General features: G+C 44.9%; 1 protein-coding gene across 1 annotated transcript in view; it reads left to right on the forward strand.

The window, feature by feature from the left end:
- Nucleotides 1–11338: 11338 nt before the first annotated feature.
- The window catches only part of LOC137414077 (zinc transporter ZIP6), a gene marked incomplete at its 3' end in the record, with an annotated part of 131708 nt that continues 126934 nt past the window's right edge, over nt 11339–16112 (forward strand). The window contains 2 exon segments of the mRNA XM_078782383.1: nt 11339–11383; nt 15091–15191.

Below are 16112 nucleotides of genomic sequence, written 5' to 3' on the forward strand. Positions count from 1 at the left end.
TTTGGTAGAAGGGAAGGGGCAGACCAAAGGTGAAGTGGAAGAAAACCAGGACGTCAAACTCATTGTGATCTCCCACAGCAAAGCTGTGTCCAGCATAGGCCGATTACTTTTGCATCGCAGGTAGGTTAGTGGCCTCTCTGTATTCCACCGCCTCCATTTTGTTCTTGCACCCTCTGCCCTCTCAGGTTTCCTCAGGGTGCACATGGTCTGCCAGTAACCCTCTTCTTGTTAAACTCCATAAATCCAGGCTCATTGCTTACATCCACTCAGTTGTTCCCTCTTTTCTCTCACCTGTGGAATCAACATTCTCAGTCTTACCTCCATGCTTCCAAGACAGCTGTTCGCCACTATCTCAGGTCATCCCCATCCAAGCTCTTGATCCCATTCCCAAGCACTCCCTTTTTCCAGGTTATTGTAATTTTCCCCCCTCTTCCTCACCTCTTTTAGTTTATTAGTTGTTGGCTGGTTTGTTTCTTTTCTGTTTCATCCCTGCCTTCCCTTCATCTTCTTCCTGTGTTTCATTCAGATTGTGTACAGCTTGTTCACCCCCATGTGTCATTGTTCCCCTCCCCTTGATCTCACTCTCACTTGTACTCTGCTGTTGGTGTCTCCCCCTTTCCATTTTGTTCCCTTCAATCCTGCTCCAGCTGTTCCATGAACCTTGATCATGTATTCAAAAAGAAGAGAATGGGGGTGCAGGGGAAGAGAAAGGATGTTAGGGAGGGATCTGGAGAGGGAACATAATGTGGCCTGACTTTCTTTTCTGCATACATAGTCGAGGCTTGTGGAAGAGCTAGTACACTGAATGGATCAGGACGTAACAGGACAAGAGGAACAGCAGAGAGAGGGGGAGGCGGGGACACCACCAGCAGAGTTGAAGGCCAAGATAGAGGGAGACTTGGACAAACGATGGGTGAGGGGATGGGGGGATGGGCAGGAAGAAAGGACAAGATGGATGCAGAAGGAAACTCACTGGAGGGAGAAAAATGAAATTTGAAAGAAGGGTGTGGGTTGGGGTTAGCCTCTTACTCTTATAACTTTATCACTTTACTAGCAGAAGTACCCGGCATTGCCGGGTGGGGGAGGGGAGGGGGAGGGGAGGGGAGTGGAACGGGGGGGAGGGGAGAGGAGGGGGGGAGGGGAGAGGAGGGGGAGGGGGAGAGGGGAGAAGAGGGGGGATGGGGAGGGTGAGGGATGGGAGGGGGAGGGGGGTGGGAGGGATGGGAGGATTATATAGATTTTAGTCGTCTCTTATGCAGGGTTACGGTGTACCTATTCTAAACCGGTGTACACACCGGTACATATTTATGTACATGTATATGTATATGCATATTTACATGCAATACAATATGCTTAACTGAGCAAATACTACGAAATAACTATTGTTACTCTAAAGATTTATTATTGTACCCCTTAGAAGCCGAAACCACACCACACACATGTATTTATAAACCCAAGTGATGCGATCTGTGCCTGCACTGCTCTCATCCCCACTCCCCCCACAACTCCCTCCCAGCGAACTTGACTTGATAAACTGTTCCAATGAATGTAGCGCAGGCATGGTGTGCCAAATGGCCTTCTCTTGTACTAAAGTCTCCCTGCGTCGCTCTATGAAGGACAGCGTACGTGTACTCTCAATTATGCCCCGCCCTCCGTCGCAGCACCACAGCGGTAGTTCTTAGTTGGAGTAAATTGTCTCCCGGATAATGTGATTTTTTATTATTAATTTATGTCCTCATACTGTACTCTGATTTACCATGTATTCTATGAGCATGTAATCGTAAAATACATTTCAATATTGCAACCACGAGGGAAAGTATCAACGTGCGTGTTGGCAAATGAAAAGTGATGACGTCGCGTGCGGAAATGACGTCGCAATAGTGTTGTGAGGAATTATTTTTTTTTTTTTAAAGAGGAACAATTTTGACGTCGTTTCGCTATGTCGCCGATGATTTATTAACCTTTCGGGTGAAGGGAAGTCTTTTAGCAGCATTCGAGAGCCGCGCGCACGCGAGCGGTGATTTTGGTGTCACCCGCGGAATAGCGAGGCCGATCCTCGTCCAGGCCGGGGAGGCGCGCGCGCGGCGGTGCGCACACACGGCTCGCGCTGAGGTATGGGCGGTGCAAGCCTCGTCCCCCTCTCTCCTCATCCTATTGTGTGTCGCGGCCTCCTCGAACACGCTCTCGTCGCGGTTTTGTTTGCAATTATTTATTCGCAATCCGTGTATTGAACCGCTGTGCATCATTCCCTTCGCCGTTGTGGAGGTTTAGCGGCATGCGGAGATTCTGCCTTGATAACTCGGTGCTGGTTTCTGGAAGGCGGCGATTTTATTCCATACATCGGAGGGGATTTAATAATTTATTTATTGGCCGGACTGGACAGCGGATCGAGCACGTTTTCTTCAGGGAGCGCCTCAGTCCACCAATGGCGACAAAGGAGATGCTTTCATTAACCAATCCATGAACGGGTTAAACGGATGGACGAACGGCGTAAGAAATACATTGAGAGCGAGAGCTCAGGTTCTGTTTTGTTTTCAGCAAAGATTTACCTTTTACTTCTTCTTCTTCAAAAAAAAAATCTTTATTTATTTTCCGGATTCGAAAAGTGCGGTGAACACGTGTCCCTCGTGACGTCACTGCTCCCGAAATCTGAGTCCTGTTACTCCTGTACAGTGTACACGTGCATTATCTTGGTTAAAGTACAGTACTGCAGCCGTAACACATCATCGTCATCCTCTATTGACTATTAGCGTGGAAATCTGTGTGTACCTTGTTTATGAAACGTGTACTGTACACGAGAATGGCGGAAGTAGTTATTTATTTATTTGCGGGGGCCTGTACAGTAGGTACCTGTAGTCCAATCTATATTATAATAGCCGTAGATGATTCTGTCTGTCTCTGTCTGTCTATCTGTTGGGTGTCTGTCCGGGGTGTGGCTTACTCGGTTTGCAGAGTAGCTCCACCCATAGCTCCACCCATTCTGGGAGTGGCTATAAACAAATATCCACCATTTTATTAACTCGCATAGCTTTGAGTCCTGTTTTGTAGGCCCGTGGTGTCTTGCTCTCTCTCCCAGTTTTATTTCAAATCAAATTCGATAAATCATTTCATTTTTCACAGTCGCTAACATAGTTTTAGACTCGGTTGAAAAAAAACGGGAAGAAAATCCGATTAAAGTTGCCGTTTATAGAACGAAATGAATTCTCAAAGGCCTGTAACTTCAAGGCCATTGAGTCTCTCTCACGCCTTTATCTCCAATCTAACTCACCATATGATTTCATTTTTATCGATGGTTTTACTTTTAGACTCGGTGTCAGCAATAATTGAGAACAATCCACACACGCGGGAAAATGCAGAGATATATTTTTTAAAATCGCGTCATGGTGTATCATACACCGCCCAACATGACACCGCCGGCAATGTGTCGATATATATTAAAAATTCGCTTTTGCTTTTCCGTTATGATATATTACTATTTCGTTTGATGATAGTCGTCACAAAAACGTCAACAATGATGCCGACATATATTTCTTCGTTTTTATTTCATTCAACATATTAGCCGGAAGTAAAATATGTTTCAGGAAATTACCGAGAGATATTTCTTCGTTTTTTTTATTAGTTATGTGCGCATACACTTTAAATAGGTTTATTTGAAATCTTTAATTTTCCACAATATAATTTACTTGCCATTTATCATTTGATGATTACGAGACAAATTCCTCTTGAGGATCGTGACAATTCATGCGTTGCATGGAAACTTCCATTTCCAAAATGAATGAGACGATCGATGAAGAACGACTCGGTGTCACCAACGCGGGAAAATGCAGAGATATATATTTTAAAATACACCATATCACCGCACAACACCGCCCAACAGCCAACAAGTATCATACACCGCCCAACAGCCAACGAGTATCATACACCGCCCAACATGACACAGACAGCAACATGTCGACATTATCGCTTTTTCTTTAAACCGAGTGAACCGAGCCGAACCGAATACACCGCGTGAATTCACCGAGCGAATTTCAGCCAATTCCACCTATTTCTTCGTTTTTATTTTATTCGTTACCAGCAGAAGTACCCAGCGTTGCCGGGCGGGGGAGGGGGGAAGGGCACGTACACTTTAAACATGTATATACATGTGGGACATGTGTACGTGTGTGTACGTGTGTGTACGTGTGTGTACGTGTGTGTGTGTGTGTGTGTGTGTGCGTGAATATGTGTGTGTGTGTATATATGTGTGTGTATGTGTATGTAGGCTAACCCCCGCTCTAGCAGGGAAAATGGCCTTAAAATGCATGTTGTTGTTGTATGTGTATATACATGTCTGTGTGTGTGTGTTTGTGTGTATATGTGTCTGTACGTGTGTGTGTGTGTGTCTGTTTTTGTGTGTGTGTGTGTGTGTGTGTGTGTGTGTGTGTGTGTGTGTGTGTGTGTGTGTGTGTGTGTGTGTGTGTGTGTGTGTGTGTGTGTGTGTGTGTGTGTGTGTGTGTGTGTGTGTGTGTGTGTGTGTGTGTGTGTGTGTGTGTGTGTGTGGAGATGTATATATGTGTATATATGTGTATATGTGGATACATATGTGTATACATATTTGCATATGTGCATATGTGTATATGTGTCTGTACGTGTGTGTGTGTGTGTGTGTGTGTGTGTGTGTGTGTGTGCATGTGTGTCGATGTACGTGTGTGTGTATGTGTATATGTGTGTGGGTGTATATGTGTGTGTGTGTGTATATGTAAACATGGGCCGGTGTGTGTGTAAAGTGTGAGGAGGTATTGGAGAGGAAAATGCAGAGATATATTTTTTTAAATCGCGCCATGATGATAAACGAAAATACACCGCCTAAAATAACAGTCGACATATATTTAAAATTCGCCATACACATCCATGCGGGAATCCCACGGGCATGGATGTGTGTGACATTTCGACATATTGAGTTAGATGCTGCGCCTGCACATTCAGTTATATAAGATGGTTATTGGCAATTGATCACATCCACAAATGATGTAATCCACACAATTTATGTACTTTACATAACGTTAATAGGAATACATGCCCGTGTAGATGGGAATGACATATAATTCACCGAAAACGTTGAAGCAACCGCATAATATTACGGTGATGTTTAACTCTGAGAATAGTTCTAAATTTAAAAAACTTTCTTCTGATATTTGTGATTTATTTCAAACAAACTGTATTTCCCAGCTACACGGGCATGTATTCCTATTAACGTTATGTAAAGTACATAAATTGTGTGGATTACATCATTTGTGGATGTGATCAATTACCAGTAACCATTTTATATAACTGAATGTGCAGGTGCAGCATCTAACTCAATATGTCGAAATGTCACACACGTCCATGCCCGTGGGATTCCCACGGGTGACCCCGCTAGTGTTTATATATTAATCAGACTTTTTAACTACGTTCCACAACGTAATGGTTACAGCGTCATCTTTGGGTCATACCAAACACTTTAAACATGGTACGTGCTGCTTCCTTGCTTTGACGGTGAGCGCTTAAAAAGGAGCAGGGAGAAACAACCACAGGTTGGCAACCATTGTGCAGGCTTTGATGGGCCTCCAGTCCTCCTGCAACAAAGTTCCTGAAGGGAATTCCTTGGAACAAGGATTTGAGGATCAATACAGCTTTCGACATTGCTGAGTATGATTAAGATGGGACGTGTGTCGTGTCCGACATGTTATTTATTTATTTAAACTGCTAGCTGTGACGTGCACATGCACACACACCGTGAAATAAGGTCATGCAATCGGTTGCCTTTCTGCCCCCAATATGGCGAACGGAGCTAGTTGGTTGGCCTTGGCCTATCCCCGCCCCCTCCTCTCCACCCCCCAGGGGGTGGTGTTTGTGGGAAGAGGGGCGGGGGCTAATCTCTTGCTCCACCTATACTCCTAACAATGCACCTGTTTCTCTACCTGGTTCACTTTGTCCATCTTCACTCTTCCTGCTGCAGTTAAATAGCAGATCTTCTCCAGCATCATCTTTCCTGAGTTGCATCGATCTAGCTCCTTTCATTAATATCAAATGACCGGGTCTTATCTCGGTTTGTATCCCCATCTCATCTCGGTTGTATGTTTTGGGCGGTACTGTGGGAATTATACCACCACACATTAGCGGAGGATAACGTATTGTTGGGATTTGGGATGTGAATGTAGCTGCGGATTCCAGCACAAAACTATTGGTTTGCATTTGCGGTACAATATAATAAAGCGTAAGAATAAAGTGGTCCAAGGGTCACAAGGTGCTGATGTTTCGGCCTTTATCGTTTGTCCGATAAATGAGCACTCTAACCCCTTTTGCTCCTCTCCGATGAAGGGTTTTTACCCTTAACCCCTTTTGCTGCGGTATAGGGCGTTATCCTCCATGACAGATGATAACTCTAACCACATTATGTCGATGTCTTGAAGCCCTCAGCGGTATGTATTACCCCAACTTGTCTCGAGAGGACTTATCATGCCACGCTCTCCCCGATATCCCCACAGCCTCGAGGTCCTGTCGTTTCGGTCTCGATCTCCTTCTCCAGAGGAGCGGAGCTGGGGTGACCATCCAAACATGGTCATCTTGGGGATGCGATGGTTGGGCATCCGAGCCACATGACATAACTATTACAGGTAGCACTTGGCTATCCTGGTTGTTCTTGTGTCTCGGTTTCCTCCACAGATATCTGGTCATCTCAGACGTGTGTGATGTTCCTGGTGATACCTAGGATGGTGCGGATACACCGATGGTGAAAGTCATTGGGCCTCTTGAAGAGTCCATCATTTGCAACACTGAGTACCCAATGCCTGATATACCTTCTGCTTAATGTTGATGTTCAAATGCCCGTCCTTAAAAACAGCAGAGCGCAGGGCACCAAAATATTTGGATGCACTCGTTGTGAGTCTGTCCATCTCAGAATCTATCCTGCCGTTGGAGGCGATGAGGGAGGCACAGAGGTTGAACAGCACTGCTGCTGAGGTACGGCTGTGCCTCAGGCCATTGTCCATCTCTTCCAATAGCTCTGCACTGACCAGCACACGTGCCTCCATGCCCTCGTTGAATGACCACACAATGTCGATAATCACATCTATTATCCCAAGCCTCTTCGAGGCACACAATAGAGCTGCATTGGCCACAGATTTGTATCCTTCTTCATGTCTAATAAGAAGGAGGGACTGCTTAGAATAATGTTCCATTGCCTTTTCTACAAGTTGGTGTACATTATAAATCATCTTGAAGCATCCATGCCCCTGACAGAATCCGCACCTTGACTCTGGAAGCTCCTCCTCTGCTATCTTCTGCAATCTGGCTTCAATAAGTCTGGCCACCACATTCCCAACCCCTTCAACCAAGGCAACACCTTGCCAATTGTCACACACCCTGAGGTTTCCTTTCTCGGAGACTAGTTTAATCCACCGATTCTTGGCATTTCGTACCACTCAACGGGCTTCATATCTTACCTGTCGGAATCTGCGTTTGCCCTCTACACGCTTTGTGGATATCAAGCCATTCCGTGTACAGCTTGTTCGGTGCAGGACAGGTTCCATTTCCTTAGTATATTCTCTGAACGAGTCTGGATGCCAGAACTAGTCTGGTCTGCTCTCTGTGCCTTGTTTGTTTCTTGCTGATTGGACTGCTTCCCACTTCCCTTCCACTGGCCACTCCTTTGGCCATGATGCTAATACCCTATGTACCACTTGTTGTTTGAACACCTCCCCAAAGGTATGCGTCACCCTCACTCTATTCACCTATTGCACTCTGCACCTCTCTTCGCTGTCACTTCCAAACATCTTCGATGACCTCTTTGGTGCATGATGGCATAATCTAGGCAGTGCCAACGCATGCACATTTGGGTGTTACCATGTTGCTTTATGGATGTCCTTTTTCCTACATCATCCACTACAACAACAACATGCATTTTAAGGCCATTTTCCCTGCTAGAGCGGGGGTTAGCCTTGCGGTCCCCATGACAATCTTCTCCATTTTGCCCTATTTTCTGCATCTCTCCTTATTAACCCCCTTGCCCGCATTTCTTCTTCCACCATCTTTAGCCAAGTCTTTCTCGGTCTTCCCCGTCCTCTACTTCCTTCTACATTCATTTCCATCACTCTTCTCAACCAGTCACTTTCATCCTTCCTCAACACATGACCAAACCATCTCAACCTGTTCCTCTTCAGAGCATCAATCACAGGCTCTATTCCCATCATCTTTCGCAATTAATCATTTGTCTTCCTCTCTCTCAACGATACTCCGCACATCCACCGAACCATTCGCATTGCCACCCTTTCCAGCCTTCGTTGCTGCTCTACGTTCATTACCCATGTCTCGCTCCCATAAATCATAACACTTCTCACACATGCAGCATTGCAGCATACACCTTTCCCTTCAGCTTCAACGACACTCCCCTCCTCATCAGCACGCCACTCAGTTCCCGAAACGTCTTCCATGCACATCTCACTCCAGCAACCGTTGCCGAGTCTGATCCACCTTCTCCATTCAGCACGTCTCCGAGGTAGCAAAATGTTTTCACACCTTTCAGCTTCACGCCGTCTCCAAGATCCAACTCAACATTTCCTCCATCTGCAGCTCCCTCTGTGCACACCTTACATTTGAATGTAGCTGCCACACTGGTTAATGACCCTCTCAGACCACTGCATTTTTGATGAACCCACTCAGCGCACATTGTACATTGAATGGAGTTCACTCCGACACCCTTCCTGCACACAGCACATGGCCACTTCCAAGTTCTTTCCACCTCACCACATGCGTTACCACTTGCCATCACCTTCGTCTTTCCGATATTCACCTTCAGACCTTTTGTCTCCATACATTCCTTCCACTTGTTCATCTTTTCCTTCAGTCCATCCATACTTTCTGCAATCAACACCAGATCATCTGCATACAACAACTCCCACGGTAAACCCTCCTTTACGTTCTGAGCCAGCACTTCCATCACAGCTACAAATAGTAGTGGACTTAGTACCGACCCCTGATGCACTCCCACCTTCACCTCAAACTCACCGCTGTTCCCGTCCTACGTCCTTCCAGCTGTGCGCGCTCTTTTGTTCATTGCCATCACTACTCTGATCAACCATTCCTCCACTCCTAACTTCCTCAATGCCCATGTCAATACTTTGCGTGGAACCCTATCGAATGCCTTCTCCAGATCAACAAACCCAAGAAACAACTTCTTCCTCTTCTCCATGTACTTCTCCTGCAACTGCCTCACAATAAAGAGCACATCTGTCGTTCCTCTTCCTGGCATAAATGCAAACTGCATTTCGTCGATCTTCACCTTCTTCCTTATCCTCCTCTCCAACACCCTTTCCAATACCTTTATTCCATGCTCCAATAACTTTATCGCTCAGTACGAGCCACACTCCAGAGGGTCACCGTTCCCCTTGTATAGAGGGATGAGGGTACTCGGTTCCCAATCCACTGGAATGCGGCCTTCTTTCACCACCAGATTACAGATCTCTGTCATTCTCTTCACACCCCAATTTCCCGCTGCCTTCAACATATCTCCCACAACTCCCGTCGGCCCTCCCGCTTTTCTACTCTTCATTGCTTTTATCGCTTTCTCAACTTCCTTCTCAGTTATCTTCTCTGCCGGTCCTAAAACTGGGTTACTCTCTATGTTGCCATCCCATTCATTCTCTGTATTCAACAGCATTTCCATATATCTTTTCCATCTTCCTTTAATTCCATCTGGGTCCACAACGATTTGTCCCACTTCATCCTTCAAGCAACTCACCCCCATCACATCACACCTCTCTTTCGCTATCTGCTTTGCAATCCTGAATACCTCTCTCTGACCCTCTTCCGAATCCAAGCGTTCTCCGAACATTTTTCTACACGCCTCCTGTGCCTTTGCTACCTCTTTCTTTGCACCCTTCTTGGCTGCCTTATAACTTTCATGCTCTGCTTTTTTCTGCTCCCGTTCCCTTCGCCTTCTGCCACTCCTTGAACTTCTTCCTCTTCTCGTCAATCCTCTTTCCAACTTCATCGTCCCACCACCATGTTTCCGAGTGCCTCGGTGGTCCTTTTGTCCATCCACATACCTCACCAACGGCTCCCAACAGACTATCTTTCATTGACATCCAACCACTTTCAAGCTCAACCACATCATCCTCGACCCTACTCAGCCTCTCTTTTAATGCCTCCCTTACTGTCACCTCTTTCAACCTCCACATCTTCATTTTCGGTTGGTATTTCACCTGCCGAGCTCTCCTTGCACCTTTCACCCTTATGTCGCAGACAACCAAGTGGTGCTGTGAAACAGCCTCCTCCCCCGGGATCGCCTTTGTGTCCCGGAGGTGCCCCCTATCTCACCTACGCACCATCAGGTAGTCAACGGTTGTTGTCGACCCACCGGACATGTATGTAACAAGCTTATTATCCTCTTTCTGGAACTGAGTATTACAAATCAACAAATCAGCTCCATCAGCAAACTCCAAAATCCTTTCACCTTCTCCATTACTCACACCATATCCGTAACCCCCATGAACTCCCTCAAAACCATCCATACTCCTTCCCACATGTCCATTTAGCTCTCCTCCTACCACAACAACTTCCTCATCTTTCACATTTTCCATCAGCTTCTCTATCGCACACCAGAACTTGTCCTTCTCTTCATCGCTCCGACCAACCTGCGGAGCATATCCCGAGATGACGTTCACCAAGAGCTTTCCAATCATCATTTTCACCATCATCAATCTTTCACTCACTCTAGTCACACTCACCACACTGTCTACAAACTCCTCAGAAAACAGGACACCAACACCATTCACGCCCTCCGGGCACCCTTGCCACACAAACTTGTATTTCTGTCCCTGCCTACCCTTCACCATTCTCACACCACTTCCCTTCCATCTCGTCTCTTGCACACAACATATGTCCACTCTTCTTCTGACCAATACTTCCACCACTTCTCCTGATCTCCCTGTCATTGTCCCTACATTCCATGTCCCAAACCTCAGAAACCGATCTCCACTTCGGGCTGTACCCTGCCCATATGTAGTTGTAATTGTCATGGTTCTCTTTTTTTTGAGGCAATGTTTTTATGGCCGGATGCCCTTCCTGACGCCAACCCTCTTAGTCGCCTCTTACGACACGCAGGGATACGGTGTACCTATTATAAACCAGGGTACACCAGGGCCCTACATCATCCACTATTGGCCTCAATTAGTTGTTCGTCACCCACAGTACCCTCAGAAATGCGAGCTATTTTGCTATTTTGCTGCTCAGCTGCTATTTTGCGTCATTTATCTCTCTCTACCCATGTGGCCCTCACACTCTATCCCACGGGTCATCTTTGTCATCCCGAGAACTCACACTGGCATTGAGGTCTCGAAGAAGGATGTATACAGCTCCTTGGAAGGTATTGTGCCCAGAGCATATTCCAGGTCATTGGAAAACACGTCTTTCTGTTCTCTGTTGGTTGCTCGGGTCTCGGCATAACAGTGCGAGCACGTGGATGTAGTCTTGTTTGCACACACGTACACATGTACACACTCACGTATACACACGTATACACACGTACACTCACGTATACACACATACACACATTCTTGGAAGGGAGGGCCTGAGATTTGGTGGACCTGAGATTTGGCCGACCCGAATGGGAGGGGTGCTTGAGATTTGGTGCACCCGAGATGATGATGGGGGACGGGGGGGTGTGGGGGGGGGGGGGGGGAGGGGAGAGACTGAGAAAGATTAGGCCCTGTGGCGGTGACGCACGCATGCACCCGTACACACATGCATAGGTCGTGATTTGCACGTACACAAGCATGATTATGGTTTATGCACATGTTTGGTTTTGGTTTTGCTTTGGCATGTTTTGTTTTGCTTTGCGTGACATCATATGCTGTGTATTGTTGGCTCACATTTTTTTTTTAATGTGACACACACACACACACACACACACACACACACACACACACACACACACACACACACCCGGTCAAAAGTTTTAGAACACCTCAATTTTTCCAGTTTTTATTGAAATTTACGGTTTAATGTCTCAATGTACTGTGAAATTAAGCACAGAACAAATAAACAATTGGAGATAAAAAAGAAATCATAGAATCATTTTGTTTAACAAAATTTAATTTAAAATTTTGACTCAGCAAAGTAGCCACCTTTGGCAGATATAACCGCCGAACACATTCTCGGCATTCTTTCTACGATGGAAATCAAATATTGTTTGAGAAGTTCTTCCCAACACTGTTGCAGAAGTTCCCACAAATGTGTTGCACTTGTAGGTTGCTTTGCTTTCACCCTTCTGTCCAGTTCATCCAAAACCAGCTCGATGGGGTTTAAGTCTGGAGACTGTGCTGGCCATTCCATGATTTGAAGCCTACCGTCTTGTTCTTTTCCTCGAAGGTAGTTTTGACATAGCCTGGAGGTGTGTTTAGGGTCATTATCTTGCTGTAGGATGAACCCCCTGACCAACTAGGCATATACCAGAGGGTATTGCATGGTGCTCGATAAAACGATCATTCATTGTATGGTGCTGAAAAATCCTGTGGTAGCCCTTTTGGTTTAGGGTGCCAGTCACTCTGTGCAAGTTGCCGACTCTGGATCCAGCAAAAGAGCCCCAGACCATCACGCTTCCTCCTCCATGTTTGACAGTTGGTGTCACACACTGAGGAACCATCCTTTCGCCTACCCGACGGCATACAAAAACCCTGCGTGATGAACCAAAGATTTCAAATTTTGATTCATCGGTCCATAAGACCTTCTTTCAGTCTTCAGTAGTCCACTGGCGGTGCTTCATGGCCCAGGCAAGCCTCTTTTTCTTATTTTGCTATCTTAGCAATGGCTTTCTTACTGCCACTCGACCTGTCAAACCTGCAGCTCAAAGTCTTCTCTTCACAGTTGAAACTGAGACTTACTTACATCGACCAGTATTAAGCTGTGCTTGAAGCTGTTGTCTTGTGAGCCGCCTATCACGCAAGCTGTTGACTTTCAGAAACTTGTCTTCTGATTCTGTTGTGGCTTTGGGTCTGCCAGATCTCTTCCTGTCAGTTTCCTCCAGTTTCCAATATAATACTTCCTGCAGTGCAATATTGTCCAAATAATGCTTCAAAGGGTGTAATAACAATCTGTTCCAATACTGCTTTTATACAGACGGGGTTTGTAATCAAGTAATCAGCAGAGGTTTGGACACCTGTAGGAATTGTTTGCATCAACTTTCAAGGCTTAATTTACTTACATTGCTGCAGAACAGCTGTAAGTTGTTAACCCATTACTTGTTCCCGAAAGAAGGTCTTTTTTTAACAATATAACTGTGCAATTTGCATTATTTTCCCGTTTTTGCTAACCTAAACTTTTTTAAAACCCCAAGCAGTTTACTGCTTACCTTTGTACCATTTCAGGTTATTCACTGGACATTAAACTGCGTAAATTTAAATAAAAACTGAGGTGTTCTAAAACTTTTGACTGGTAGTGTACACACATTCATGCATATACACATGTATGTGCACATGTTCATACACACCATATTCATACACACACACATATATGTGCACACGTTCATACACACACATTCATGCATACATACATATATGTGCACACGTTCATACATACACACATTCATGCATACACGCATATATGTGCACACGTTCATACACACACATACACACATTTATGCATACATGCACATATGTGCACACGTTCATACACACACACATTCATGCATACACACATATATGTGCACATGCTCATACACACATTCATGCATACACACATATATGTGCACACGTTCATACACACACACATTCATGCATACACACATATATGTGCACACGTTCATACACACACATACACATTCATGCATACACGCATATATGTGCACACGTTCATACACAAACACACACATTCATGCATGCACACAAATTTGGAGATAACCACCTACGAAATACATTTAGACACACAGACCAAACGTATTGGCTGACTCCCAAACTATCACGTTTCTCATGTGGCCAATGATGTTTGTCCTTGTTGATGATATCATTTTAACATGGTTACATGGTTGTGTATGATCTTGTGCGGGAAAGGTGTTGTGTTATAGGTTTGTCCAGATACTCTATACCAGGGGGGGGGGGGGGGGGGGGGGAACCTTTCCTCGTCGGAGAGGCCATAGCAGCTATTGTTAAACTTGCTGTGGGTTATGTGCATCGTAATGTTAGTAATTTAAACAACACGTATGCAGAGTAGTATGCAGAGTAGAACAGTGGTGGCACTCGGTGGAGTGCATTAGGTTTTCTATCCCACTGATGGGCTGCATATGCTTCTGGACTCGAACCATAATCTAATTGGCTTGTTCTTGTCAGTTGACACCTATTCAAATTCATCCACAAAGTTTCATCCAAAGCCAACCATAGCTTTTTGAGATATTATGCTATATATCCATTTCAGCCATATCTCTCAACGGTGAAGAATCGCTTAAAATGATCGGATCCGGATCTTTACCAAAATCGAATCAATTCGTCCTTGTCACGCACCCAATCTGTCCACCAAATTCGCACGAATCCGTCCACAACTTTTTGAGGCACCCTTCTCATAGACACAGACTGACAGAAAAACAGACAAATAGGAGTATACACACAAGTATACACCCCCCCCCCCCCACATCCTGATTATTGATGATAACTAAACAAAGGTAAGAGAAAATAATGTAAATTTTTATAATAGTCATAATAGCAATTACAATGGTGGGTTCATTACCTGTTGTTGCTGTTCTTAAGTTGTTGTTGAGTGAATTGTTAATAGCTACATAAAATAGTGAACAAACTATCACCACAGTACCGGATCAACATGTCACGGTACACGCCGTGCGTACTGTATAGCTTGCATTTTGGTGTAAAGTGTGCAATATTTTTCCAGGTTTGCAACCAAACTCAGGTGAAAACATTGGTTAGACTCGTGCATCCTGCAAACCTCACTTTTTGGACAAACCACCAGGGGTCGGGAGGGGGTGGGAGATAACAGCCTGTTTAACATTTGAAAGCGGTTCACAATGCTTTGCTGTATTGAGAATGAATAGGAGAATGGGAGGTTTATGTAAATGAATGTCTCCCCCAGGTGGTATAAGAGGAACAAAAGAGCTGGTATGGAAATGCGGGTTGGACCTGGAATTGGAGACAGCAGCTGATTTGAAGGCGAAGGCAGTTTGTAAGAGACAGGTAAAGTGTAAATCCACCTTTTCCACCTCTCATTTGTTCTGTCTGTGCTGCTTGCAAATGTTAAGGAATCCCAGAAATCGAAGGAAGTTGATCACTTTCACCCGGTGAAATTGAATGTTTGTATGCTTATTGATAAGTTGGTCCGAGCAGGCTCTGCGTAGAACTTTCCACCCTGTATTGTCAAACTTCTGAGTTCTGGAGCGTTAAACATTGTGGGGTAAGTTTGCATCATAACTGACTATCGGCTTGTGTGGTCAACATCTGCATGACCTTCTCGTATGTATTTCGTGTGACGTGTTTTCACTATCTAATGTTTAAATACCGATTGGTTAATTTCCAATGATTTTGAACATTTGCATTTGAACTTGAGTCGAAATTGAAGTACACAGCAAAACGTTTTTGAAAAATGAAGTTATCATTAGTATGAGTTTTGTTCATGTTTATTAATATTTCCTTTGTTAGTCCGAATCGAAATGATCTTTATGGAGATGTTCACCTGCGTGCAGTGGAGTTTGAATGTGATGGAGCCAGGTTGATGCTTTGCAAGACCTCATCCCGACATGTTTGAGTTCATTTAGCGAACTCGTATAAAACCTACTGCATGAAAATGTATAATAATGTACAAATGTTAACGATACGTTTTCTTTTGTGTGGTATCAAAGTCGGTTGAGAGGGGATGTGCCAGCTTTTCCAGATCCGTTGAACCCCTCTTAGTTGTCACCACTGTGACGCTTTTTATTCGGTGAAATACTTGTTTTGTAAGATTTGCAAAATATTTCTTAAGATTGAGTGGTTGCGTTCTTATTGAATACGGTGGTCTAAATAGTTCCTGGGTAGAACTTTCTGAGTTTTGTCAAGCATCTGTTCTCTGGAGCCATAAGGGTCGAGGCTCATGGAGGAGCTGAACGGTAAAGAGCAGCA

This window comes from Myxine glutinosa, chromosome 7 (genome assembly GCF_964187855.1).
Source record: "Myxine glutinosa chromosome 7, kmMyxGlut1.1, whole genome shotgun sequence".
Taxonomy (NCBI): Eukaryota; Metazoa; Chordata; class Myxini; order Myxiniformes; family Myxinidae; genus Myxine; species Myxine glutinosa.